The 27,385-nt window shown below is 38.0% G+C and overlaps 1 long non-coding RNA gene across 1 annotated transcript; it reads right to left on the bottom strand.

The window, feature by feature from the left end:
- LOC141916117 (uncharacterized) lies at window positions 1–26,205 on the bottom strand. Its single transcript, XR_012621072.1, has 5 exons — window positions 26,030–26,205; window positions 25,704–25,788; window positions 13,284–14,841; window positions 5,531–5,633; window positions 1–1,680 (listed from the first exon to the last, which is right to left on the bottom strand). It is a non-coding gene; the product is annotated as an uncharacterized LOC141916117 (long non-coding RNA).
- Between the last annotated feature and the right edge of the window lie 1,180 nt (window positions 26,206–27,385).

Genomic DNA, 27,385 nt, shown 5'->3' with positions numbered 1-27,385 from the left:
ATCTTTGCATGGAAAACATATTCTTCCCAGCTCACAATACCCTCTTAATTTGACATTTTAAGTTAAAAATGAATGGGGCTGGTGGCTTGGTCAAAGAACACATATTTTACTGACATAACAGAAGGTTGCTGGCAAGTTTCATTACATTTATTACAACTACAATTGTCTTTAAAAGCATATCAGTGAACACTGTGATTTTAGACATTAGAAGAGGCATTCCTGTGGAAGTATGAGAAATTTCTGTATTTCCAATTTGTTAAATAAAACAAGTGACTTCACTCGTTGCATTAACCACTACATAACACTATTCAGAGCTTGGCTAGTATTTTCTGAAAATTCTAATTCTTTATAATTTGATAGGAAAACTAAAAAAAATATTACTCTTAGATCAGAATGAAAGATTTCAAATCCTCACCAATATTGTTTCACATTTTATGACAGATTTTTTTTCAAAAATACTTGAAATTCAATAAAGTCTTTGAGTGATTAGTTACAGAAATTTAGAAATTTATCTCTGAAAAAATGTTCCTAGAAACAGTTTTTCTACTTCCTGTACAGAGTCCTGAATTTTAAACTAGCACTGATGAGACAACTGTGGTTGGAATTGTTTGGGATTTTTACTGTCTAGAAGGAATGTTAGTACTGGTGAATTTTTAAACATGTCTACACACAACAGTTATGCCAACTGCAAATCATATGCAAAAGAAACCCATTTGCATGCAGTATGCAACGTGATATTTAGACCAACTATGAATTCCACAAAAATCCCATGTCTCATTCCACAAAAATAAAGATGTTTGGGCACTGCTTTCATTGAATTAATTACTTATGTTCACAGAAACACTGCCCATATTTTCAAAAACTAGTGAAAGGTTCCATCTAACTGGGTCAGTGTATCTCCTCTAAAATAGTTTTGCGGAATTGCTCCCATAACTACCTCAAAGGCTGCTATATTTTTGGAACAAGTGTTGTGGTCTTTATACAACAGAATCCAGATTTGTTGTACATAGTACAGGGACATGTAAAAAAGGACCTTCCAGCTCATTCCATGGAGTGGAAATCTCCCAGGGCAAAGTGGGTGGTGTTGACATCACAGCAATTTTAGTTTCCACTCAAAGGTTCTATAGGAATTTTGCTGAAGTATTTTTTTTTTCCCTCAAAATGAGTACCTCACTTCTTGGACAACCTTCATCACACTTGTGCAGTATTTGCACTTCTCACTTCTCAAAGAAGAAAAGACAGTTTGCTGTGATAATTTTCTAATGTTGCAGCCTTCTCTTTTTGTCTCTTTCATCTGCTGCAATTTACACTGTATCAGCAGCTAGACTAAATTCTAGAGAATCCATCTTCTGTCTTCTTCTGGAGTCCTGTCTGCAGAGGTTATGTTGCTGACCAAGATATGAATATTCTGAAATTCAACTTGCCACATCTCTCGTGGCATAAGCTATTTTTTTTTTTTTAAATTTTGCCTTCAAAATGTTCTATTCTCTCTCATAGTTGGAGCTAAATCAACATGGATTCAGGACTTTCGATTGGCAGCAGATAGCAGCAGGAAAAATTTGGAGGAATGGGGATTTCTATTAACTTTAGAGATCATTTAGTCATGAAACTCTTTACCACAAAGTATATAAGGAAGCAATCAATTATAATCAAGCAGTTCAGAGGTCTTCTTAAAAGAATCTGGAAGTAGAACAGAAAAATATATTCAAAACCCCCAAGTGTATTTTGGATAGAGTCAGAAGGCATGAAAGTTATTTTGCTTTTTTTGTTGTAATTAATAGCTACTGAATTTTGCAAATATATTTGTGAGATACCTTTTTCACAGCTAGTCATGCTTATCTTGCAAGACTTAAGGCAGATATTCCCTAAAGTGAGGGTTATGAGGGACTAGCTCTGTCAGGAGCCTCATGCATGTTCCAAAATGCCCTCCCAGTTCTGCCGGCCACAAATTCCTTGCTGACAGCAATTGATGGTGGAGATCTCAAGAGGTTACTGTATCCAGCTCTTTCTTACTGCACATCCTAATTCAGTCTGAGTTGCCTTCACCTATTCAGCACAGCCCCTGCAGTTTCCATCATCACATCCTTCTCCTGTGTCTTCTATCTTCTGGGTCATCATTTAAACTAACACCTGTTTAATACTTTTTGGAGTGCTTCTCCTCAGTGGTCAGTGTCAGTGACATACACAGGCAGTGTGTCCTGAGGCATGATCTTTTGCCCTACATCAGTTTCCTCTCTCCATCATTCCCTCTCTCTTCTCTGATGGTTCATGGTCCCAACAGTAGGGAAGAAAACTCTGTTCACTGCCTTCACCTATTTTGCTCTCCTTTCTTATCATATTAGTTGTGGTGAGGAACAGACTACAAGGCCGTTCCAGAAGAGGTTTCAACTTAAGTTTCCATGGTTTTCCTAGAGGTCCTCAGCCTCATTTCATGCCTTTCAAGAAGAATCATGACCGTCTCAGTTTCAGGTCCCATACACTTTTGATCTCAAGAACATCTGGTCTATCCTGATGCCTACTGTAACCTCAAAGTAAAGTAGGCAAGTAAAGTCTTGAGCATGCTAGAGGCATGCTAACAGGCTGTATGAGTCTGCATTGCACAAAACCAAATAGTTGCATACTGAAACTTTTCTGGCCGAATGGACCCACTCGTCTACACTGGTAAGATGCATCAAAGCACTGCTTTCTGTTATACTTTTAAGTAAGGTCTTCTCTGACTGAAGTCTTGAAGATTTCCATGTTAACAAACACATCTAACATTCTAGGGGGAAAAAATCAGTTCATTTTGATCATCTGATAATTTCCTCTAGTCCAGAAGAAACAAAGTCATTGTTTATTGATGCAGCTTTGAAATACAACAGTTCCAAGTGTCAACAAGTGACTGCTTTCAGAACATTTAATGCAAGAACATAACTGTGTACTTCAGAGCTGCAGTCAGTATCCAATTCCTTCACCATTCAATGCAGCTGCCCCTGGCCTTGAGGCTGCAGACAGTCCTGGCCTCACTGGAATAGAGGTCTGTTTGCTCTGGCAGTTTGGGTGGGTTTATTGCATTTTCACAGTTTTGCAACAGTTTTACTTTAGACTATTGTCTGCATGGGACAAAGAGAAAGTTCAAGAGAGAGGTAACCAGGACTTCTGCTGGGCTGGAGATGCTTCCTGCAGCAGTTCTCCTTTAGGTGGGGTACAACATACTTAATTCTGCCATGAATGGTTCAAGATTTATTAGAAGCAGGCAAATGTCATTCTTTTCACAAAGCAAAAAGTACTTTAGTACTGCTATAATAGTCATCACCATTTTTGTGTGGCATCTATGGGCTCTCTTAGCAACTAAAATACGAATAGAAAAAGGCAGCTACCCTGCCCCAAGGAGCTCATGATCTAGCCTTGCAGTGTGCTGAAGGTAGTAATGGCCCAGAGAGAAAGCAGAAGAGACATCAACAGATGAAGCAGTTATACACTGGGAACAAGTTCATATCCCAGCAAAAAGACCAGGTAGAACAGTTTTTGCTACTTTTTACATTTTGGAAATGACAGAAACTAAGGGTTCTGGTAACTAGATTCTTGTGCGGTTTCACAGAAGCATATTTCTTAGTTAGGACCTTAATGTCCCAGGATCAAGAGTGAAGGCCATCTAAACCCTTAAAAGCCCAACCATGATAAGAATGTGTTTCTCAGGTGTTCTGGTAATGGTCACACTATTATACTTCTATTTCCCCTACTTTGCCCTGGTGCAAAGGAGATTAACATTTACTGTTTTAAATGTGCACAGAGGGCCAGAGCAACGTTGCATGAACTGTTTGCATGCTTTTTGCCAGGCAGTTTTACAGAAGCTGGCAATAGTGCAGCAATGACTTGAATCTATTTCTTTGGGAATGAATTCATTACAGTTCATTCACATCATATTTTCAGCAATGGAGGGAGTGTTTTTCAAATTTTTAAATGTACTTAAGAAGTGCCTCAACTCAGCCTAAAAAATATATGAAGAGCTAATTCCTAGGCTGTCTCATATTCTGATCTATAAGAACAATATACAAAATCAAAAACTGAAAGCAGTTTTTAGCTTAAATGGAGTTAATCTTAGCAATTAATTTGATTTTACTGTGCCAAAGTGTTTTTTTGGATTTTGGGGTGAAATTTTCTTTTGCTTTACTAATTATTCCCTGGTAATCCTTTAGAAAAATTGGACATTTTCCATTACTCTGAATTACTTACAGTATGATAAAATACTGGTTCATCTCACCATCTTGCCTAGCTATGTGGGATTTATTCCTCCAGATAAATGAAATGGAGATCATCCTATCCTTTTATTTTGTTGTTATCCATCATTGCATCTTATTTAAGAATGTAAATCCAAGTTGCTATGGTTCCTCATTCTTTATTGCAGCCTTGCAGGTCATACAGATCTCTCAAAATTACAATCTCTTAGTTCTGCACTTCACAGAAAGCTGAAAGTCACTCTATCTTTCTAAAAATAAGAACAAGCCTTTCTTAAATGAAAAAAGAATGCATCTGACTGCTGGCGCTGTGACTGATGTACCATATCGCATCCTATATCACATGATGTATCACATAAATATTAAGTGTAATTCCTTAGCCCGTTCTCTTTCACATAATAGGATTCAATAGAGGACATTTCAGAGCAGAGGGGACTTCAGCTGAATGGATGGCTCCCTAAGAAACTCACAGCAGGACCTCTGTAGCAAAAGATTTTGGTGATAAAGTTTCTTCAAGATGGTACCTCATTTAAGGGCCACAAATACTTACAGCAAGACTCTGCAATTGAATAGGTCTATCAAAGAAAACAGTAGAATCACACAGATAATCACAGCAACTTTTATCTGAGAATCCGCTCATTTGAGCCCATTTATTCTGACACTGATCATTCTGTTCTGCATTGGTCTTTATGGTGACTTCACCACTAAAGTGTCTGCCAGTCTCAATGGTGGTGAAGAAGATGGTAGAAGTACCATGAAGACTAATGTATTAAACACCACTTGTTTACTACTACTAAGAAAATGCGAAGGTAGTGGTTTTTAAGGTGAGGAAGCTGTAAAACACTAAGTCTATTACAGAGCTCCCCCTAATGGTGTTCCTATAAATACAGCCCTACACTGATGGAGGTTCCCAGGTGCTGCTTTTCCTATTTCTGCAGTAACAAAGACTATTCAGACCGTCTCTGTTTGTAAATGCCCTGTGCTGCATCCCCCCCTAAAACAGCTTATGGACACTACAGAGCAAGGCCCATATTTTTGTCATTAAACTTCAGAGATGTCTCTCATCCCTGAAGATAAATAGGCTAGTTCTGGTGGTGGTACTGAACCATGGCATTGTTGAAGGCCTCATAGAGAGGAGTCAACGGAATAAATATTAAGAGCATTTGCTGGGTTGTTGTTGTTGTTGTATTTTCTCTCACTAATCGCTTTGCCATGTAGAATAAACTAGCTCATAATTTTTGAATCCTTGAGCTTGGCAAGGCTGTTAACATGTAACAGAATTCGTATCTCATGATCCTCCAAAATAAACTTACCGTATGTGAAGTGACAGGGGAACTTGGTCATCAGATGCAAATTCTTCACTGCAGGCTAACAATACTGCCAAGGCCAAGTACTGAAAAATCATGAGTTGGATCCCTAAAATCGCGAAAATCTCTTTAAAATCATGACTGTTACATAAACAAGAACATTTTGGTTTTGATTGTTTTTTACATTGTCTAGTGGTCCTTGGAGCCTTCAGGCTACATATGAGTGATACTTTTTATTTCCAGATTTTTCCCACAATATATGGCCTCAGAACTTTTTTCTTTAATATATGAATACTGACATTTTAACAAAAATCATATGATCTCTCAAACTAGGCCTTTAATGAAGACACCAAGACCCTTGCAATAAAATTGAGCTAGGGAGAATTGCATGGTCTGAGCATAGGACTACTAAATAAAAACTTTGCATTATAATCCTGGCTGAGACAAAAATCTTTACCTCAGTTCTCAGACAAAAATCTTTGCCTAAGTTCAACTTGTGTATCTGTGCAACAGAATTAATAGTACTTTATCCCAGAGCTTAATGCATATGGTGATTTTACCGTTTATCTTGCTCAAATATCTTGAATGCAAAAAGTCTTTGTAAATTCTATATACTATTATTCTATTCAGGTTTATCCTCTAAGAAAAACCACAGTCACAGCATACATTCAGGTTTTTAATTTTCCTAACCAACATGCCTAGGAACAGTTTCTTTTTGTACAGCTGGGAGTGTGGAAAACAGCAGTTAGGGGGCACTGAACCCAGCGTTAGTGGAATGCCTGCACCCTGTTCTGCAGTCACCCTGGCCAATAGAGCTCCTGGGGCTGGCTGGCTGGCATGGCGCAGCTCTGCCTGTCAATGCTAGTGGAATATTCCATTATACATTAAACAATATTTTCCAAAACAGATGAGTTATTTCTTACTGAAAACAACAACTACCCAGTCCCCTGGAAGAAAACTTAAATCATTTGTATTACTCAAACAGTAGGACACAGATTATCAATGCAGTTTCATTCACAGTCCTGTTGCCAGGGCCACACCTAATGACCTCCTGAGGTGATTTTTGTGGCCTAAGATGGACCCATAAGCATAGGCACTAATTGAGCACGACTAGCTATAGTGCCTAACTTCAAATGACTAGCTAAAATAATGCTGTAAGATACTTCTGAGTCTGTGTCAGAACAAAAGACTATCCAAGAAACACTAGCTATCATAGTTTGCATTTAGATCACTCCCGTCTTCCAAAGCACGTTATAAATATCAGAGGTTTTTTGCCTCACCCTTCACAGACAGATAAAACGTCATTTAAGAAGCTCCAGAGGGAGTGAAGTCAGGCATCTGCATTTGCTATTAACGACCCAAGTGAGTTGTTCAAGGTCCAGTGATTCTGTCACCCACATTTCCCCAAATAACCAAGCACTGCAATATTGCTTCAGTTTAAGCACCCGAGTTAGCAACTGCAGTGAAAGTCACTTGCGCAAGATCATTAGCGAATGATTCCCTTAGTCTGTTAATGCCCCGGTTTCATACCCTAACCACTAATTCCTATAGGAAATGTATTACTCGTTATCATAGAAGTCAAGTACACGATTCACACTTTCTGGAAGGTTTCATTTTATTCCTGAACAACATAACTTTCATTTTTCAGATTTTCTGATGTGAACCAATATAAATCACTCTTTAGAGCTAGGGACACGTTTTAGGGGGGCAACTTCCCCTTTATTTTGACTTGCACTTCTCCCAGGGGCATATCTGAAGGAAGTTACTGTACACATGGTGGATGTGGGATTTAGTAAATAGGAAAGACATGAAATTTAAGTGATTTTTGGCAGTTATCCCTTTGTAAATGTTAGTTTTTTCCCTGCAAAGGGTGTGTAACCCTTAGTGAATCAGCCTTTTAGTGTTTTATTTGGTAACAGACTTAATAGTATGTTGTACAGTGTCTAAAGGCTTAAGATTAAAATGATACGTATCCGGTAAAAGGACTGAACTAATCCCCACCAGCTGGAATACAGCGCTGAGGGGCCCTCCTTTCTGGATGGATTTTGCATTGGAATTAAGACCTCTTCTTAAAACAAACGAAAGAAAGTTTGCAGAAGTGAAGACATACAGTAGTACAGCAAAATGAAGTTGCAGCAATAAAGCTACAGAAACCCTTCTTTTGACTGGCTCAAATCTTCCAGACTAGCTCAGACAGAGCACCAGTCCCTGCTTGCTGCAACGCTGGGACAGGCAACCCTCTCTCTGCTGTGTGCAGGCATCAGTCTAATAAAAAGCCTTCTTCCTGATTTGGAAGACGTATTACTTTTGGATTCAAATGCTTCCAAAATTATACAAGATGTAGAAAACTCTCCTCATTTGCCAGAAACACATTGGAGTTTTGCTTACATTACATTCTTTCCTCGTATATGTTTGACAAAAAGAAAAAGAGAGAAAGAAAAAAAATAGTACTGTAATACACTGAACTAAAAACTTTCATCACAGTGATAAGATATAACATTGGGTAAAGAGACTGGGAGACAGCTCAGTCAATACTGTCTTGAAATCATCTTTTACACCTCTTTCCGAAGTATAAATATGGACCTCATCCAGTTTTCCCAATCTGAACGACTTTGGCTGGGGGAGGTTGGTATGGAAGTCATTTCCTTTTTAGGTGCAGTAGCTGCTTTCCACAGACTCAACAAAGACATGAAATATCATTAACATCTGATTCTGAAAGGCTGACAACCACTTCTTTGTTTTACACAGCCGTCCAGGGAAAGCTGCTGTGTATTACCATATCACTAGCAAAATTATACCTATTAAGCTCAGATAGGAGCTCTGGAATATTTCTCTCATTTGTTCTGGGGTACAGTGATTGAATATATCTCTTGTTTTCACAATAGGCATTTCGCAATTTAAACAGATATTATATGTAAACATTACTTCAGTTAAGGGTAAGTATTGCTGGGCCAGACTCCTAAGCGTGGATGACCTGTTTGGGACACAGTTTCAAAGGCAAGGGCTAAAAAAAACATATTAAAAAGCCAGAAGGAGGTGAGATAGTTTGTCTGATGGGTGCTGAATCATACCAGATAATAGTCTCCTCCTTCTTCAAACAAGCTGGAAGGCTCTGCAGGCCTCAGCAACGCTTCTCTGCTTCACGATGGAAGGAAGCAAGTTGAAAGTCTTGCCTGGGGGATTTCTCAGCTCCAGAACTCATTGGAAGAGCAATAGGGAAATGCCACTTTTTATGTGTGCTTATTTCTAAAAAAACAATCAAAGCATTCCTCTAAGTTATTTTAGAAGGTGCAAAAAGCATCTTTGTTTTCCTCTAATTCTCTCTAACAGCCCATCAGGATCACACTATTAATGTTGAAATCTTCTATCAGAAATTAAACTTCTTGGTCATATACAGGATAGAAGAGTTATTACTCCATTTTTTTTTCCTTTTTTTTTTTTTTTCGTTGACTTCAGGAACAGAAAATAGGCTTTTCAAGCAATGGAGTTAGCTAATTATTTTCAGGAGTGAGCAAATAATCATTTTTTAAAATAAACATAATTAGTGTAAAATAAACCTAGTACTATAAATGAAGTATTGTATTTGAAGGAAAGACTTAAATCTGCAGGTCCAAACTGATCCAGTTTTAATTTCTCTCAGGTTCTGAAAGCTTGTAACAAGTATAAATAAAAACTTCCCACTTCCTCTGTCAGGAAGGGTAGTTAAGCACTGTTATCACCCCCATTTTGCAAAGAAACTGATCCCAAAGCAAGGAAATGTTTTGGTGCAAGGTCAAAAAGAGCATTTGTGTCAGATCTGGGAACAGAACTGTTATCTGCTGCCTTCTAGGCATTTGTTTTAACCACATCCTTCCTTCTAATACACTGCAACTTTTTTTCACCCCCAAACCCAAACATTTCTTTGTTGCTTATTTTTCCCTATAAGGCACCTGAATTCTAAACTGGAAAAAATAATGCAAAAACTCTGCATAGGGCATTTATGTCCCTCTTTCATTTTTCTTTAATATGCTGGTGAAAATGTTTCCTGGAAATTCGCAGGAATGATGCAGGCTGAAGTGCAGCATGAAGATACCTACCACTAGTATCTCCAAGCGGCATGTTCTTTTAGGAATACAAGCAAATATTGTTGCACTTTCCTATTTAAAATTCAGTCCTTGGTGGTATTTGCAGGGAAGGCAATGAAAGTAGTGGTGGGAAAGACTGGGCTCTTAAGATGTCTTGTACTCATTCTAGCAGTAGTCCTGGAAGAGGCATTTGCCCCCATACAGTGTAGCTTCCCTTCTCCCAGAACTGCCATGTGTATAAGATAAATTACATTTGGAATGTAATGTTCCTGCATCACTTTCTTCCTTCGTTTACAGGAAGGTGTCCTTCCAAGGGCTGGTTTTCCTTGGAAGGAAGGTAAGCCTGCTGTCAGAGCATGTCAGGAGATGTTAGTTTAAATTCATACTCATGCTGCCCTCATCTGAAATATAATTCCAAGATCAAATATGAAGTATTTGATCATATTGGGCATATTTCAGTGAAAAATAACCAAAGCTGTATTTTTATTTTGAACTTTCTGTTAATTTATCTTAATGAACTGTCTCTACTTATTTTAATAGATATGTTTATGTCTTTCTCAATCACGAAAAAAAAAAAGTAAGAGTAAGATGTGCTTTTCATACTCTTACTCCACCACTGGTTTCACTCACTTCACTAAACAGACCATTTGCAATCACTTTATTAGCCTCCTTGCTGCCGTTATGTTCCAAAAGCCCTTCCACTCCAGTGTCTGTCTTTTCCTGGTGTCAGGCAACTGGCTGCAACTGCTCCAAAGTCTCAAAAATTGCTGCTAGTAATTCAGTCACACTAAAATTTTCAGACAGTGTATTAGGCTGAAGTGTGCACAGATGCAGTGCTGTTGGGGTTTTCCACCTGTTTATAGTGGCTTTTAATTTGCTGCATTAAATTAATAGCTAATTTAATAGAGATTTTAATGCAAGGGATTTCCATGTGAAATTTCTCACTTGCACTACAAATCACATTGAGGTATGTGTACCAATATGGTGACTCTCACCCAATTTGGTAGCACAAAATCTAAAAAACAGGTCTGTTTTTTGCTTAATTTTAAAAATCTTATGAAAATTTTCTGCATTTTGTACTAGATTTAAAGAAAAAACTCACTAAACAGTACAGTTTATTTTGATGCCATATTTCACACACCCAAATAGGCTGATAACAGCCTCTCTGTTAGGACTTCTAACCTTAATTGCATGATATCTTGTTGTGCAAATAATAAATATTTTTCCCTTATTTTTAGATCCCTTGTTTTATTTGACTTAGCAATTTGGCCTGTTAATATATAAAAAAAAATAAAATCATGTTTAAATCTTTTTTAAAGCCGCTGCCACTTGTAATTTTTTCAATTCAATTAACTTCTCTGAAAAGTCTATCTAAATTCCATTAATGCTTTGGCCTATCTCATTAGTTTAAGTTCTTCTCCATTTGTCTCAAACAGCTCTGGAGTTTTAACCTTTTTTCTGACATGTGTATTCCTTTAAGTCTCTTTCCTGGGCACAGCTGTGCATCCATGTTGGTGGTACCTGGGCAGAGAAGAACAATATGGGAGGGAGGATTGAAGTGAACAGACAAGCAAAGCACCTACCAAGGAGTTCAGCACCTAAATACTTCTGCAGATGCAAGTCCAACTTCAGACTAGACAACAGCATTTTGTTTAAAGTATAATGCAAATAGTAGCTCACATAAATATTAAGGGCCTTTTTAGTCTAAAAGACTGTATATGCAAGGCAGGATTTTCTGGATGAGATCTCTGCCATATTAGGGGTTGTTTTATTTCAGCACAGAAGTTCTTTGCAGGTAAGAGATTGGCCTGATCTGTCATTGCCAGCACAGGGAATGACAGGGAAGAAGGCAGCTCAGCGATATCTCTGTTACTTTTCAGTGGACCAGACCTCACTCTTTCATTAGGCTGAAAGTAAAAGACCAGGTGCATGGCATTGTCCTCCTTAGCTAAATAATTTCTTTTCTTCAGCAGGCTGTGGTGCAGGGAAGGTAACATGCATCCTCAAAGGAGCAAGGAAAAAACAGAGATTTCTTTTGGTCTGGAATACCAGCTCTCCAACAGCAGAGAAGAAGAAAAGTGGTGTGACCTGTTCAGCTGGCACTGCTATGCTGGAAACGCTTCCTAACATGAACTGATCAGTAAAGCTTTGAGAGGTGCCTGAATCTCTTCATACATAAGTAGGAAGTCTCTTAAAACATGGGAGTTTCATGACATAGTGTAAAGCCTGTGAAAGTGATAGGCAAGAAAGGAAATTGCCGCAGAATTAAAATTTTACCTCTTTCATCCCTTTGCTAGCAAAGCTTCACTATGCTGCCAGAGGAAATGAATTGACAGACACAATTTATAAACACACAAGATCAGACAAAACTGACATTAAACATTTACCAAGCTTTCAGAATAGAAGCAGCACTTAACATATCAATACTTAACAGGAAAATATACTTTTAAACCTTTTTTTTTTTTTTAATGAGCAGCTCCACAGAGTAAAATATTTGGGGTATTTTAGCAGTAAATTGCAACCTAGGTGAATCTGATAGGGTTTCTTTTAGCTGGAACCAGGTAGGAGCTTTATAGAAAGGAAGCTATAACAGAAAGGAAGCTATAACAGAAGGTCCTGTCATATGGATGGAGCATACATCGAGTGTTTATTTTTTCAGATTGAATATCCAGTCCCCAAGGTGAAACAATAATGAATGACATCTTACTGACTACCCAGGCAGATCTTATGTTGCATTTTTAGATAATATATAGTAATTCGATATCAGTACTCATAAAATCTTATGTTCATAGAAACCAAAGAAAAAGAAACTGCTTTGCCCAAGTTAAGTTTCAAGTTAACAAGATAAATGTTTATTTTTTTTAATTTATGATTTGTATTTTAATTATTTTTGGATATATTTAATTTTATTTATGATGTGTTGGGTTTTCACATTTATATTTTTGTTTCAATGCACTTGCACAACATACTATATAGTTTGCTTTCATTTTAAACCCTTAAGTTACTGCTTGTGTGAGAGGCAGAAACCACATAGGCCTTGATTTTCAGAGCCTGGGTAGGGAAATAGTTGTACTTGCACGGACACTATTAGTCTGCTAGACACATGCTCTAGTTTTTGGTCTCCTAAAACTAGACATTAATCTTAGTACTAATATTGATCAAAAAAGGAGGATTCTGCCCATGAAAATATTTTGAAAAAAATTAATAGTTTTTCAAAAAGTTTTTCATAGGGTTATTTTTCCTTAATTCTGACGAAAAGTCAATGTTTTCATGGAAAGGAAACATGACTGATTAAAAAAATGGTTTCCTTGGAAAAAAAACCAAACGAATTTTATTTCATGAAGCAGACCATCAGAATGTCCAAACCATACCTCTGGACAAGTGTATGTGTACACTGAATAGCAGCCTACCAGGAAATACCCTTACTCTATAGTCTGCAGATACGTAGGTATATTTGTCACACGAAAGGTATAAGGTTGGTAGTAAAAAGAGAAATAATATTTGTTTAGATTATATAATGTCCATTACTGAGATGGAACCAATCCAAGCCTCAAAGCAGCTTCAGAGGGATTAGAATGACCACTTCGATTTCCTTCTTCTAAATAAATGGGTCATATCATTATAACAGTCTGACCTCCATCACAATAAAAGCAACTTATACATCTCCAAAGAGCCATAGAAATTCCTAAACTTACCCAAGATATTAACAATTGAAAATCCATAGGCAGGTACAGTCTACTGCTAGCTGTTGTTGGTAAATCTGCAAATGACGTGGAAAAGGTAAATACTTTTAACAGAGTTTCCATCTGTAATTAACCTGTAAGGCATATCAATGTCATATAATATTATTTTGGAACAGAAAATTACTGTCTGTAATGTTGAGGATACTGGGCTGCCCAAAAAACCCAATTTTTTTCCAAAATGCAGACCTTAGTGATTCACATTAAGAGTCTTCAAAGAGTTAGTTAATTAGTACACAGAAGTATTTAGACAAGGGAAGTAACAAGGTAAATTTAACTTTACTTCTGAAAATGCGATGTTCAGAACTTGAGCTTACACAAAACGAAGGTGCAACTTCCAAGCAATGACAATAATCAAATTGCTGATCATCTTATTAGAAGGAGAACTTGATATTTTTGAAACTTAATTAAACATATTTTTCTAAAACAAACTAATTTATTTTCAGGTTAGATGTCTGCAATACTCTTCACTGGGCTTGGGGATCCGTGTATATCCCTTTCAGTCATGGGTCATGGTAAGAATGTTCTCCTCTCAATGTTTGTTTCTTTGCATTTTATGTCACTCTCTTTTTACAGTGAGGGAGGGAAAGGAATTCAAGCTGTAGTGAATTCAAATAATTATATGTACTATCTATATATAGCACCAAACAAAGTTTATGTATTAATGCATGATAAAAGAAACTGAAGATGAAACCCCCATCTTATTATAATGTTGTCTCACATAATATTAGTAATACTTGGCACTTACTTCATGTTCAAAGCAATTCAGAAACATTAAGTAATTAACCTACATACAATTTAATGCCTACTGCCAAAATTGCTGTACACAAGCAAGTAACTAGAAGAAAAAGGAACTAAAGCCAAATTTAATCTGAGAATACAAATAGCAGTTATAATAATCTTTCTTTTCATTTTTCATCTACGGTTTTGCCAAACACATTTTACATTTTTTTTAACGAACAGGAGACCAAAACGTCTGATTCTTAATTGCTCAGGAGTCACACTGAACTCATGAGTAGAACTATAAAGCCTGACTACCCATGACTGACAACTGGAAGACTGGACCAACTGGATTAGGTATTGTATATAGCATTTACCCTCTAGAATTCTGTCACCCCTGCCAGCTGTTGAACAGCACACAAAAAATTGTAACACGCAGTATAAACGAAGAACACAAAGCCATATAAAGGGAATTTTTACTATGTAAGGAAGCACAAAGGATAAGGAAGGCTTTCTTACTGCAACAAACTCATTGTTCTGAGCAAAAATCAGAACTTCTGAGTAGCACAGACATAGTCTGGGATCATGTTTTTTTGGCTTTGATTTCCTCTCTTTTTTTTTTTCCACTGTTATTTTCTGAATTAACCACAGTCTCTGCCTCCATGGTGGAAAGACATTCTTCTGCTCCCTCTGTACAGCAAACAATTTGCTCTTTCTTCCATATGTTATCACGTTTCTTCTCCTCTTCACACCTCACCTTTTGTCAAGAAGGTGGACAACAAGCCGAAGTCTACTGAAAAAGAGATAGCGATCCATTTAGTTCAGCAGCAGATCATAACAATTAACTGTAAAAAGCAAGCATCCACAGCAGCATAATAGAGCCCATGGCCATGCCTCTGCACAAACCTGAAACACCTTGGAAAAGCTGCATCAGAGTTTCCTCCACTCCTTAAGCCTTGCAACTATGGGTGCATTTTTATTCCTGATGTAGATATATATCCACTTCTCTAAACAAAAAATCCTTTTGAATATTATTATCTCCAGCTTCTAAACATGTGTCATGGTTTTATGAGGTCTTTGGTGAGTGTAGGGTCAGCGGGAGTTGGGATGAGACAGGTGAACATTTTTGGTGTTACAAGAGAGAAGACAAAGATGGAGTTGTACCAGACAGTAGGCAGGTGGGGTCAAGATGCCTTAATTTTAATATGGATAAAAAAAAATATATGACTACAATGAAGTATGAAACCACTCGGGGAAAAACAAGCAAAAGCAATGGGAAAAGGTGGCAGAAGACAAGCTAAGGAATGAGGCCAGGAGGATGAATTATGAAATATAAGTCTTGGAAATAAAGTTACCTTCGATATTTTTTGTTGGACAAGCATTAGAAAGAAGGAGCTTGGTGACAAGTGCAAGTGAGGAGGAGATACTAAAGATCACTTGAAGTAACACAAGAAGTAGATAAGCACGGACTAAGAGCAGCATGCTGCAGAACCATGTATCCCTTGCACACTGTCATAGCTCTTCAGATGCCACGGCCAAGCTCAACCAGCTGGCAGAGACCTGTCAACACAATCACTGTGAAGAGCTGCAAGGCCAAAGCTGGCTCCACCAGTTCAGTCTCCCGCTGCTAGAAGGGGCTGGGAGGATCCCACGGGAAGATCCCTTCCCCTCTCCTCCTCCCCAGCACCACTGGCACTACTTTTTCTCTCCACTCACTCTTTTTATGAAAGGGAGATGGGGGGGCAAGGAGAAAGGAGAAGGGGAGGTGGCAGGTGCTGGTGCCCCAGCATGGCAGTGGGGTGGGCTGTGGGGTCTCAGGGAGCTGTGGGAGCCATGCAGAACCATGCTGCTTGCACGTCCATCAGCATGTCTCTGTGCTTGTGAAGCAGGGAGGGAAATATTGGATATCGCTTTGGTCAGAGCTGAATCTATAATTGAGAAGATGAGAGTTCATTACAGATTTTGGCCTTGGAGTGCTTGTCTTGGCAGGAGACTTGGCTGAGTGTTAAAATCATTACCGAGTGGCCTAAATCTAAACAAACACCCACCTTTTCCATTTATTACCAGGATGAAATAACTTGCCTTGTAGAACTGAAATACCTATAGTTGTCAGCTTCTCATTTCCTAGTGGTGCGTAAAATTCCCTGTCTTGTGCCTGGCTTTCCCTCTGGTCTAGCTTTACCTTATGGTGTTCTACTGACAAAAATTATGTATTAAATTACAAGTTATCTGTCGCAGAACGAGAATTTCACTTCACACCAGACAGAGGTCTGTTATACAGTGTTAAGAGTTCCTGTTTCTCTGGTGCAGTGTTCTAAAGCAAGGCATAGGTTAAATAAAAAAAGGTAGGATGACTTTAACATGATGGTAGATGAAAATTCAGGCGTATGCAGCAAGGGAGCCATTTTTCATTGTTATGAATAGGTAGCTGGACAGAACCAAACAATACTCATACAGCTGTATTTTTGTCACTGTAAGTAAACCAACCGGTGAGACTGTATATGTGGAGGAACCATTGTAGTTATTTTAGAGATTTTTTCCCTATTTTTTTCCCAAAGAAGTCTGTCTATATTGTTCCAAACCCAATGAATGCTTCAGTAAATGTGACCCATTTCACAATTAATTTGCACAGAGTACAGCATTAACATGCAGAAACCATAGCACTCTGCCTAAGAGAACAACTTTTTATTATTACAAAGGAGATAAAAATGATGTATTATATATTATATTCCATCACTGAAACCCATAACACATGAAATATGCTTCTGTCTCTACCTGCTTGTCTAAAGATAGATTGAACAGTGGAGAAATAGAAATACTGATTGGGGGACTTTCCCCCCAGTTTTACTTGTGTGTGCAGAAAATACACGTGAAGAAACGTGTAAAGCAAATCACTGAAAAGAATGATTGGAAACAAATTTAAATGAGTAGTGTTTAAATAATTAACACCTGCCAAAGTAGGAACAGAGGCCTTATTGCTGATATTAAATCATATCCTTTAACGTCTGAAACAGATGACAGTAAGTAATTCCAAAACAGTCAAGACAGGAAACCAATTTTTAGTTCTTGGAAAGTTGAATGAGTTTCAATAAAGTTGATAAAAAGCCTATTTTGATTCTGTTAATTCTACTATGGAAAGCTGGTTTTACATTAAACTTTTTTTTCTAATTTAATATACTGTAACTGAGCATTTTTGAATCATGATTTAAAGTATATTCATTATTCAGTAAACTAATGATGTATGTTCCACCTGGTTGCTGCAGAGCCCGGTAAGTAAAAACTGTGGGTAGTATCTTGTTACCAAGAACAAATATTGGACTTGCCAAGTTTCCAGTCAGTAAATATAACTCACAATAGCTATGCCAGATAGGCAAACAAGGATGTTCCCTACCAGAAAAAAAAAAAAAAAAAACCACAACACCCCCCCACCCCCCCCCAAAAAAGAGATACTGTGCAGCAGTTCTGTCCTAAAATTCAAGTTCTGTAAAAGCACCCATTGCAGAAATTGGCAATTTTACCCCAGTGAAGACTGTGGCGTAATGGTTTGGAGCAATGCCTAGATTTTTTTATTCAGAAAGAGTAAGTTAGAGAATGTGTGTATGTGTGTGTGTGTGTGTGTGTGTGTGTGTGTTAAAATAACATTAATGTTGAAACACATATGAGTAAAAGCAAAGCTATTCTGGCTGTCACCTCACTCCTAATTCACCTCTGTCTCTTGGTACTTCATCAAACTTGTGCTGCATGGTTAGATCACAGGTTGCTTGTATTTGGAGACTCCCTTCAAGTAAAAAATATATCTGTCCATCTTAGATATTATTTTTCAGTCTCTGAGCCTCCTACAGTCCTTAATGGATGTTATCAATGCAGCATCACCTCGAGGTGGGCCTGGGCCTGCAATAGGCTGAGCTCAGCAGACCTGAATGACTGTCCAAACCTCTGAGATGTAAAACATGGTCAAGACCTTCACTGCCCTGGAGCAAGGCAGTTCTCTGCTAGAATGACAACACGTTGCTCTCTGCAAGAGAGGACTTTCTGGGGATAGAAATGGTGAATTCATTCACAAGCCTCAGTTCTTTGCTCTGCCTTCTCTAACACAAATATAAAGAGATGTCTATCTGAAATAAAACACATCTTAAAAACCTGACTAAACCCAGGTGACCGGACCATCTCCAAACACACACCAGATGCCCAGAGCAATAGCTTCTTCACGTTGCAGATCTGTCTGAGCAGGCCTGGCAGTGCTGATAGCAATAGCAAGACCAAAATCGGCCAGGCCAACTGGAAATGCAGGCAAATGTCAACCCCAAACCCCCCAAACTGTGTGCACGTGTTCTATAAGAAAAGGATGAAAGAACCAACATCATTTGAATGATGCATAGTCATATAGCTTAATGTATGGTTGGCAGACGTTCAGCTCCAGTAGCAATGGCTGTGGTATAAAAGTTAATATAAAAGAGTACTTTACAGATGAGGTAACTACGTTACAGACAGATCAAGTTGTCACTTGTTCCTGTAGGATTTGAACCTCCCTTCTCAGTTAAAACATCCTTTTGCTGTATGCCTCATTTCCAAAGTACAGCAAAGGATGCTTGAGTGGCTACGGCATTCCTGAATGAGAGCTACAGAGCGGGGAAAAGTCAGAGAGGAAAGGGAATATTTCACCCCTTTGGTGGCCACAGCTGGAATAAACCCAAAATACTGACATCAGACACAGCCTTCCTTTGATTTTACAGTGATCAGAATTGAAACCCTTCTTCCTATTTACAAACAGCTGCATAAGCTTTCTTTATCAACAACTGCAACTTTTTGGGGGAAAAAAAAGATATTTTACTTCTTACTGCCTTTCCCCCTTCTGTTTTCACCTTTTTCTAGTAAGCAGCATCTTTTAACAACAGAGAAAGAAATTCCAAAAACTCCGTTATTTGTATTTGAAGAATATAGACACAGAAACAAGACTCAGAGGTTTTGAAGTGGAAGGAATAAAAGTGAGCTCTACTGCTTTTGCTTTTTCCCTACAGTGGAAAAGTGTACTCTGTATTCACTTCTTCCCCCACCAGAAGCTGCTCATTTGGAGAGTACAGACATGTATTACAGAAAAAAATATAAAGTACCTTCAGAGACAAATTTAAAAGTAGATATCTCAGAAGCTGTATCTACTTTTGTAGTTATGGCAGGGCATTTTCTGTATTAGAAACTAAGTATTGGTAAAATCAACGAAGTTCACTTTATGTCCTTACATTCCTCACTTTATTTTTTTTATTTTAATTAAGAAACCACTTCCCAATTGCAGGTCAGTAAAATATTTGGGGGCTAAAATTAACAACTTGAAACCATTTTTTTTAATATAAAAAATGCATTTAGTTAAAATGTAAGAAGAGGTTTTCCAGGTTGCCTGAGCAGCCGTGTACCCACGCAGTCCCCAGGTCTGCTTGCAGCTGGCGGAGCTGAGCCTTCCCTCTGCAGCAAGCATGTCTCCTTGCTCCCCAAGAGAGGCAAGGGCTCTTCAGCAGCCAGGCCAGCAGCACGGCCATCGCATTGTGCCCGTGTAAGATGTATGCATTCCCTCCAGCTCTGTCAAGATGCAGTACCACCAACCTTTACAGATCTGCAATATGGTATTGTTTTAACTCTTCCTGAGAAACTAGATGCTTAAATAGTCCAATATATTCAAAGTCTAAGTGCAGTGCTGTTACCTAGGAAATATACTACAATCTTGACAGTGATGTTCTTTTAACAAATCCACTTTTAATGGAATACATGGATAAAAAATTAAGCCTATAAATTAACCTAGGACCTGGATGTGACTAGGTTATTGCTGGAGAAAAGCACCACATTTAACAGTACTTGTACAAAGAGGAACTGACAAGGCTTTTACAGCTCATATAATATTATTTTATTCAGTTATAAGCTAATGACAAGAATAGAAATAGACAGTTTTTAATGAAATAGTACTTCCCAACTTTCTTTGGTTGGGCACAGATTTGCCAGGTCATCTCTATACCCTGAATAGCTGCATCCCCTCCAGTAAAAATGGTTCTTAACTCCTGTTCATATCGTCTATGCAATTCCCCCTCTGCTATCTTGTCCTTCTTTCTCTACATTTTCAGTTTGAGTATAGCTTATGTCCCTCACTCTTTTTTTACTTTTCTGGAAACATGAAGTCAAAAATGTCAGTCTGTAATGAAGTGCCATTAACTTCCTTATAGATCTTTACTTCCTCTTTTCCTATCTCTCTTTTCCAATTCTTTTGCTTTTGTTTTAAAAAAGACATATTTTGGATCCAACACAGTTCCTTCAGTGGAGCAAGTGAACAGAACAGAGTCCCAAAGTGCATTCACTGAGCCCATCAAAAATGCAAAGGTAGGCTTAAGATATATTTACAAGGCTTTGCTCCTCCTCTACTTATGTGAGGGGGATGATACCAGATGATTCACTTTATGTTACTCACCAATCATAGTTTGTTGATCTATGCTTTGACAATGCTTTGCATGACTACAAGCATTCAGTTAGAGAACAACATCACATGATGTGGCGGCCCATTTAACACCAAAAATAATGGACAGTTAATATCCTAAATTAAAATCATCGAAAGCCACATGTTGCACACTGATCATCCACATGCTTCGTTGCATACTTACCATTAATAAAAGCAGTTAATTCAGCTCAGCACACAGACTTTGAGAACAGAGAAAATGAAATACATCAGTGAGGTATTTGACTAGTTTTAGTAGTTTTCTTGTCTGAAATAATAAATTCAGTTTTCCTGCAAAATTGTTGTAGAGAGTGCTTCTCACCTTTTCTAATCCAAGATGCCTATGACCTTTCTGAAGAAATCTCATAGGCTGTCTTTTGCAAGAGACAAAATGGCACACAAAACCAAACAAAAATTATACTAAGCTTTGCATGTTTACTTACTACCCATGTAGATGTTTTACAGATTGCCTTTATGTGGATTAAAGTGACCACAGGACCAAAATTTTTGAAAAATTCAGCAAAAATATTATGCTAAAAATAAAACAAAAAACCACTACCTTGTCCCCAGAATACTCTCTGCTCTGTCATAACTTTTTACAGTGAAGGAGAAAAAAAAAGGGCTTAAGGCATGTCGCCCACTAATATGATATAAAGTCGGTGAATCTTCAGCCTTAAGTTCTTTGTCCCTGTGGCTGCAAATGGAAAGCTATTAGCAAAGAGCTGACAATGGGAGAGTAACACTTCCCACTGAACCCTGGAGGTCAAAGGCAGTCAATGCTGTTCTTATTGAGGCAAAAATATTTAAAGCGGAACCTTATATAGCAAATTACATGTTCTGAAAGTGCACATAAGATACTGTGCTTTAGTTCTGTGAAGAATGTAGACTTCAGCATCATTAACTAATCTGATTTATAATGAAAATTAATTATTATGGTCATTAGACTAAATGGCTTCTGTCATCTGCAAAGACATAATTGGTACAGAAAATTGTTTCATAGCTAAGGAACAATCAATCAACACAGGCTGAACAAGCACATATATATTTTTCCTCTCTGTTCTCTCCCACAATGAAAACCCAAACACAGAGCGGGGGACTGGGATGCAAGTCAGCTTCTCCCACAGCGAGTTATGTGCTGAGGCAAACGTGTCCCAGGCTAAATGAGAAGCTCAGAAATGGGTAGGAAGGTAGAGACAGGACTTATATGGCTAAAACCATATTACATACTCCTGCGGTCAGTACCACCTTGGTCAATGCCAGCAAGGGAGCGACAACTCAGCAGTTGTCTCAGTAAATCTGCATCAGATATGTACAGCATAAGATTTATACTTATCTCTTTATTTCCAGCTGCACTGGTATGTAGTGGAATGAGAGCAAATATTACAGAGCTCAAGTGCAAAGAAACATGTTTCTCCTTTCATTCCTCCCTTTGGAATCAAAATACTTGAAAGGACAATGACAGATGTGGCACTAAAAGCAAATTTTTTTTTTTCTTCCAATCTCCAGCAGTCTCTCAGAAGCATGAAATTAACATTGTTAGTTAATTTGAATTTCCTGTGTTGTTTGGTTGGTTGCCTCTGGTTCAGAAATACTTCATAAGCAAAGGTGGGAATTTTCCAAACCACATCTGACAATAGACCAAAGCTTGAATGAATCATTTGAAAAACTTATGATTAACCAGTCTTTCAATTAAAATCTTCCAAGGATATAATATCTTTATTCAGCAAAGTTTGCTGTAAAAAATGCACCTTCCACATTTAAGATACTGTAAAAAGCAGACACATAGAAAAGCAGCGTGGAGCAAGCTAAAGGATCCTGGATATTTTTTAAATAGTTTGGGCACTGTTTTAAGAGGTATATCTGACCTATTTTAAAACTTGCTTACCTAAATATTTGAGCTGATTTATGCAGAATGTTATTTTATTTTAGACAATTTAGCAAAAAGTGGTAAAAATTTCAAAGTAGACACACACACACACACTGTGTGCTTGATTTCCTTTTTCTTAGTAGGATATGCAAAACCAACCAAATTTTATACAGATATAAACCATTACTAGAACTCTTAAAATCTACCTACCAAGGGCTTCACAACAATACAGCTGTGTTAGTTTGAAAATAGTTAAACTGATGCAATTCTTTGTGTGTCGAACTGTTTTAGAATGTTGTGAGGTTGCTCTGTGGGATAAGAGATTGCTTGTCTTAATCTGCTCCATTCCCCAATCTGTTCTTTAAACACGTTCCAGATGATCTGGAATATTCAGAACCAAAAATGTATTGAGTCTGGAAATTTGGAAAGAGAAAGTATTGAAACCAGAAGATCTGATTTCCTTAAGGAAGAACACAAGGACATCTGAGCTCTCGCCAAAAGGCTTGTTCTGGGTTCTGTATTCAGCTTCCGGGAGGTCATTTGATATAAAAGTTGTTCTTTCCATCAGAAGAAATGCTATTGCTCTTTGTATAGTCTCATACCAGAATGAACAATTAGCATTTTAAAGAAGGGATTGGCTCCACGGGACACTGTAGTATAGTCACAGTATTTTCATATCTATGTGGATCTCATTTCAGTTTGTCAATTAAGATAACCAAACCTAAATCTATCAAAGATGTTTATTTTTGAACACAGAGACATATTTACACGGTATTTACAGCAGCAATAATGAAATGTTGAATGTGAATATGTCCTTGAGACGACCATATATTTCAAAGATATACAGGCAATAGTTGTTGTTCTTGCTTTGCCAATGGGAAACAAATTTTCAGAGAAGACAGACTGGCTAATTTTTTAAGAGTACAGACTGAAGGACAACAAATAAGACCAACAGGGGGAAACTGTAAAGTATCCAAACCTGGTTTTAAGCCAGTGTAATGCCCTGAAAATTAATCTTTGCCTCTTATTTAAGGCCACAAAGCACCATTTTTCTACATGGCTGAAAAGTCATGAGCCAGCCCAGCAGACAGACAACATGATTCACCCACTATCCCCGCCCAGAGAGCTCCTCGGTGGCAAGAGCTGGAAACTGAAATGATGGACACCTAAGTTCCCAGCTCATCTCCTTCTTCTTCTGAGCCTATAAACACAATTTCTTCAACCACAGAAATCAAATTCCTAACTGGTATTGGTGTCTTTTACAATATGTAAAGTTGAAATGGATCAATACTAAACAGTACTTATCTCAACTGTTATGACCTATAGAAACATAGCTGCCTGCATTGAGGTTCAAACAGTCATGAGCAACACAGACGTTTTGGTGTTGTTTTTTTTCTTTTAACCATTAGAGTAATGAGGTTTTGATTTTAAAATGTTTGTGATCTATAGAAAATCACAGGTTTGGGCTAGGTGATGTCAGGTTTTGAGTGAAACACAATGTTAGTGAGGAACTGGGAACTGTGTTTTGTAAGTTAATGCCAATCAAAAAAAAAGAAAAAAAAAAAAGAAAAAGAAAAAAAAAAAAAAAGAAAAAAATGAGTTCCAGATTGTTTCAAGAAAAAAAGAAAATACATGTTTTGGGCTGCTCTGACCTATGCATGTCAAAATGTATTCCAATAGCACTGGGTCCTTCCCTTGACTGAAATATTCTGCAGTTTATAGTATAAATTATCACAGAGCTAATAATATTGAAGAAGTGGGTAGGTGGCCAAGAAAATGTGCCATGTGGCAGAGGACAAGGTTAACTATTTGAAGAATAACACAGACAAGCAGCTGTCACCCAGTTCTAGTGTGTTCTATGCTCATGATCACTGAAGAGGTGGAATGTATTGAGAAAGAAACAGTTGTATACTCTCTCCCTCTCCCAGGCTACAGCATTCTTACGTGCATAGATTCTCCAGACCTGTCGTGTTTTCCACTCCTTATGCTGTTTTTATAGATTCATGCACATAGGGGAGAAAGGTTTTATGTATCCAATAAAAAATCTGAATGTGTAGGTATATAAACATGTAGAGTCGCTTATAATCATTTCCAAACTGTACAAATAAGAAGAAAAAAAAAAAAGAAAAAGCAATAAGAGAATTATTTTAATAGCTTTTATGAATGTGCCCTTCCACTGTTGTTGCCTACAGCTAACAGTAGCTGAACAATGAAAACACATTAGAAGACTGACTGAAACTCAGTATTTCCCTGACGCAGGTGCATCTAGTCCTTTTTTGGGGGGCAAAATCTCTAGGAGGGATTATGAATTACAAGCAGTGAAAACACAAAGGCGGCAGCCCTGCAGATGAACGGGGCAAAATTCAGATAAAATTGAACTGAATAGAAAAAAGCAGGAGAAAGACACTTTCATTAAACTTGCAGGGTGAAGTGCATAACAATAAAAATGACATATTTCTGTTGTAAAAGAAAAGGCAGGATCCTATGGTTTCCGTTTGGTCTGACCAGAAACGAGCATTTTTAACACAACTTCCATTTATGTCTCATCCACACAACTGCTCACTATGCTATGTTCATTTACCCTTGCGCAGATCCAGTGAAGGTGGTCAGAAGAAGAACTGTATTTGAAGACAGGTAAGGAGAAAAGCTCTGTGAAAGGAATTAATCTGAATATCAGAACATTTACTGCTGCTGTCAATGCACAGAATAGGCTCATCTTGAGTTTGGGGTATCAGGACAAGCTGACATAGCTGACATTTGGGCAGCCCCGTTTTATTTGCCAGCTGAGCAAATCTCATGCAGAAATCATGGAGAGGCAATAAACATCAAACATTGCAAATTCTGTTTCTACAGAATAAAATGCAGCATCCAACGGCTTTAATGCTCCAGATAGGTATTGCCTCAGCTTGCCAATTTCAGAGTGGAACCACACTTTAAATATTCTGCAGACTGTAGTTAAGTGCTGTAGTGTGTTAAACTTTCCAGTCTTACATATTTCAATTGATTCTTTGTTCTACTCTTTCAGAACAGGTTAATGAAGCTAAAGGGAAGGAGAGGAGGATTGGTCGTTCAATCAGACTGCAACATATGGAAAATCCAACATTTCAGTGAATTCTAGGAGTAAGCTAACACACCTATTCTGGTGAGACTGGTATTAATAGTTACTTATTATTCCATTCCATTCTTAATTTAAGGATTTATAAGCACTTTACAAACACAAATTAAGCATCACATCAGTTGCCTGAAGAAGACATTGCAATTACTTATTTTTCCAGAAAGAGAAACTAAGGCAGATGATAGAGGTAAAATGACTTACCCAAGATCACAGTAGAGTCAGAGCTAGACTCTACGTCCCTTGAATTCCAGTCCCATCCATGAAATCCTGATCCCACACTCCCTTCCTTTGCAAAGAAAAAGGGGGAAAGTGAGTAAGGTTACTGTAAATTAATCCTGCTACATTTTCAGGATCCTTATGTTAGAGTGTCTCAGCTGATGTGCACACAGACAGACAGGAAATCAAAATACTTCCCTTTTCATTTTAACTATTACAAAGTTTCCCAGATCTACACATACATAAAAAGTGCATTTTGAGCAGAAGCATTTAAAGCGATAACATAAAAGTCAGGAAGCAAAAAACAGAACCTCAAAGTCACAGTAATTAGCTCCACATGCCTAGCTGATAATTAATGATGTCTTTTTTCTTTTTTTTAATGGAGAAAATGAAGACACCAGTGTGGATGCTACTTGATTAAATAAGCTATGTAGTTGTTATGGCCACATAATCACAAAGACAGGGCACATCCCTTAGCTGAGACCACATGTGCATACGTGTCACACACAGATTTTCTTCATTGTGCCAGTCCCCACTTTGCTCAAGTCCTGTACACAAAGGAACGAAGTGTTCATAAATAACCCTGCTCCATGAGTGCGTCAGGGAGAAAATTACTTGTAAATGTCAAGAATGGCTGATAAGAAGGGAGCAGGCAAGTACAGAGGAGAAAACTGTTCTCTGCATGCATTTACAAGCTGTTTTGTCCAGAGCATGATCAGTAGGTCACAGTTTGGCACAGCAGTTTCTTTTTAACTAGCAGTCCTTCCAAAATATGCAAAGCAAGAGCTTAAGAGCTGCAGGAGGTCAGCCTCTATCAGAGAAAGCCCTGCAACATTCTCTCAAAGAAAGTAAAATTAAACATTCTCATGTATATGCCTTCAAAACAACTGCCAGTGTCTGAAATGGTTTAAAAAAACAACAACAAGCTAGGAAGTTACTATAAAATATATCAGAAGGTACCTATGGTAGTTGGGACTCTTACACATCTCTTCTAATTAGAAGTACCCCTTTTGCAAATAAAACTATTCTCATTATCCCAGCTCTACCACTTCTGCCTAATCCTGTACTTTCCTCTCCACATTTACCTGCACAATCCCTCACCCACCACCACTGCTCGCACACTCCCTAATACAGCAGTTACTTTAGGTTCGGCTGTAAATAATGCATGCCCATGCCTGCCACCTAAATCCTCTTAAGTTAGAAGTTATTTCCAGTCATAAAATCATAGAAATTAGAGGCAGAAAAGACCTATTAGGTCATTTAGACCAAAACCCCATGCCAGTGCAGGACTGTTCCCTGCAGTACACTTTCTACTGCTTTGTCCAGTGTAGTTTTAAATGTCTCCAGGGACCTCTTTAAATGTCTCCAAAGCGGTGTTTCTACTACTTCCCTCAGAATTATTTTCCACAGGCTGAGAGCCATGCTTGACAAGTGAGTCATGCTTGTTTGAAAGCACTGGTCTTGGTAAAGCTCTATGGTTTTGGCTTGTGCCTTTTAATGCCCGATTAACATTGTCTATGGCATGTCAACTGAGGTCTTTGAGAAGAAGAAGTGTATGAGAAGTCCACTGTTACTGCTGCAGTCCTGTAGAATTATTTAGAAGTAATTTAGAGCTGGCAGACTGGTCACCTTTACAGGGGTTACATTGCTTTGGGGTGTCACAAGAC

The sequence above is a fragment of the Strix aluco genome, chromosome 1 (genome assembly GCF_031877795.1).
Source record: "Strix aluco isolate bStrAlu1 chromosome 1, bStrAlu1.hap1, whole genome shotgun sequence".
Taxonomy (NCBI): Eukaryota; Metazoa; Chordata; class Aves; order Strigiformes; family Strigidae; genus Strix; species Strix aluco.
The sequence above is the reverse complement of the archived record's forward strand: the minus strand, read 5'-3'. Positions and strand labels throughout refer to the sequence as shown.